This window comes from Montipora foliosa, chromosome 12 (genome assembly GCF_036669935.1).
Source record: "Montipora foliosa isolate CH-2021 chromosome 12, ASM3666993v2, whole genome shotgun sequence".
In the NCBI taxonomy this organism is placed as follows: Eukaryota; Metazoa; Cnidaria; class Anthozoa; order Scleractinia; family Acroporidae; genus Montipora; species Montipora foliosa.
This window is the reverse complement of record NC_090880.1, coordinates 30,722,749-30,725,248: the sequence shown is the minus strand read 5'-3', so window position 1 is coordinate 30,725,248 and position 2,500 is coordinate 30,722,749. Positions and strand designations below refer to the sequence as shown.

The 2,500-nt window shown below is 37.7% G+C and overlaps 1 protein-coding gene across 2 annotated transcripts in view; it reads right to left on the bottom strand.

Moving 5' to 3' along the window:
• LOC137978739 (sodium channel protein 1 brain-like) overlaps nucleotides 1-2,500 on the bottom strand; it is a 46,431-nt gene that overhangs the window by 35,789 nt on the left and 8,142 nt on the right. The gene's annotated exons all lie outside the window — the stretch shown is intronic.

The following is a 2,500-nucleotide window of genomic DNA, read 5'->3' as shown; positions in this document are numbered from 1 at the left end:
GTGCTTGATCGAGCGTAATTGGGAAAAAATGTTTACCTTGGTAATAGAATTATACTTGAATAGTTTGCTGAATTTTCGTCGTAGCCAAGAATTTCAGAAAATGTGTATACGACAGTTTTTCGCGAATTTTTACACTTTTTCCATGACAAGTATTATTTTACATGTCCCATATAAATCTTCAACATCTATGCCAGTTGTTATAGCAGCTTAAGACAAGTAGAATATAACTGCCATCTAATCTTCTTTTGCAAGAAAAATTATTCCGTCCGATGTCACCTTTTCTTAGCTTTGAAATGAAGTGATTGGCAGCTGATGTATTTTAAATAATTACAACCAATGTAATCGACTTTCTTCAAACATTTTCGGCGCAATATGTAGAAGTGGCCTCCTTCGTAAAGCTCATCATGACTTGATTTCGTGTAAATTTGTACGTTTCGGATGATTCTGTCCGTGAGGACATTTCTCTTGGGCAAAAAAATCCATTGGCTGAAACTATTGTCGGAAACTCAACACTGAGAGAGAAATGCAGAACGGAACAAAGTTGAACTCCACATGCACGAACAAATGTGTGTATAGATAAGAGGTTTTGCTTTTCAGTTTTTGAAGAAATGGCCATATACTCCTTGATAGCCACTCAGTCACCTTCTGCCCCCTGGGGGGGAGGACTCCCATATAGAATGGATGGGGGTGCTCATCGTACCTTTCTGGGGTTAAAAGAGCGGTTTTGGTACCCTGTAGGGTGTTCAGCCTCAAAAGGTCCACAGCGGGAGATTTAGTGGTTCCTTTTAGGGTATTGAGCTGAAAAATTATGACAGGAGACATTTGACAATTAAATAATTTTTAATTTTATCTAATTAAATCCCAAAAATTTGGTACCTCTTAGTGGTGAAAAAAAATTCATGCCACGCACACAAGACCGGATCTTGGTACCCCCCCCCCCCCCCCTCCCCCCCCCCCCCGGGCTTCTGCCCCAAATGCGTTCGTGTTTACTTAACTTAATTTTTACTTTTGTTCTTTGCCTGTCTTTCTTTTTTTTTATTAAGAAGTCTAAAAAAATTATATGATCCGCCATGTTAGCAACAGTTGACAAAGAAATTACCGAAAATATTTTCGTAAAAGTTGTGTTACAAACGAAAGCTTGAAAGTACAATATACAATACAACTTTATTTCACTACGCTAGCCACACACAACAAAAGCTGGTTTCCAGGTGGGGCGTAGGTAAACACGTTACAATAAAGTATATATGTATATATATTTAAAATATATTAATAGAAGTATATTACATAGAATCAGTGCGATCCAATAGAAAGCATGAAGGGCGAGGACGCAAGTTTGCGTTTGAAATCAGAAAGCGATTTTGCGGTCTTTGCCTCATAGGGAAGATTATTCCAGAGCATTGCACCACTATACTTAAAGCTGCGCTTCAAAAAATTTGTGTATGGCCTTGGAAGTGCTAGATCAGTCTCGATATTCCTAAGATTGTAATTTATGTTAGTATCATTTAGCTTTACAAAGGAGTTACTCAGTTGGGGGGCAGATAGATCATTGAGGATTTTATACATAAGGGTAGCCTTTGTATGGAAGCGCCTGGTTTCAAGGGATTTCCATTTCTGGTTATTCAAGACATCTGTGGATCTAACATCATATGAAGAGCCTGTAATAACCCTTCCCGCACGATTTTGAATTTTTTGTAATTTATCTTTTAGTTGCTTACCACATGTATCCCACAGGGGTGAGCAGTAATCAAAATAAGGTTGAAAGTGCCGTTCGAGTTGTCAGTTCAATATTTGTCATCGAAGTTGTTGAAAATCCGACATTAGAGTTGTATAAATCCGACAAACCAGTAGTTTTACATTTGATATCCGAGTTGCAAAAATCGTAGTGATGCCTGAAAGACGAAAAATGATTGGTAAAACTCACGGCATCATCCGGAGGGGGAGTTTGTCTCTGCCCAGGGCACTCACCAGACTTCCAGACTTTTGAACAAATCTCCTTTTCAAAACACAAAAAGAAACTATGAATCATGATGACTTAGTCATATTTGCTCTCAGTTTGATCCGGAAAACGTCGGAAAAGACAGTTCGACGCCACGATACATTGAACATTGAACATAAGCCTCGTACTAAGTTATTGGGAGTTCATATTGATGAAATGCTAACATGGGATGATCAGATCAAACATATTTCATCTAAAGTCTCGAATGGCTTGCGAATGTTGTATTTAGCTAGAAAATTAACTGACAATCAAGAGACTCTTAAGACAATTTACTATTCACTTGTACAACCTTATTTTGATTATTGTGATGTTGTATGGAGTGACTGCTCCAAAACACGTGCTGACAAATTACAAAAGTTACAAAATAGAGCAGCACGGATTATTACTAGGGCTGATTACTCTATTCGATCAACAGCAGTGCTAAATTCTATAGAGTGGTCTAACTTAGAAGAAAGAGAGAAAAGGCACTTGTTAATTACGATGTTTAAAGTATTCAATAACAAT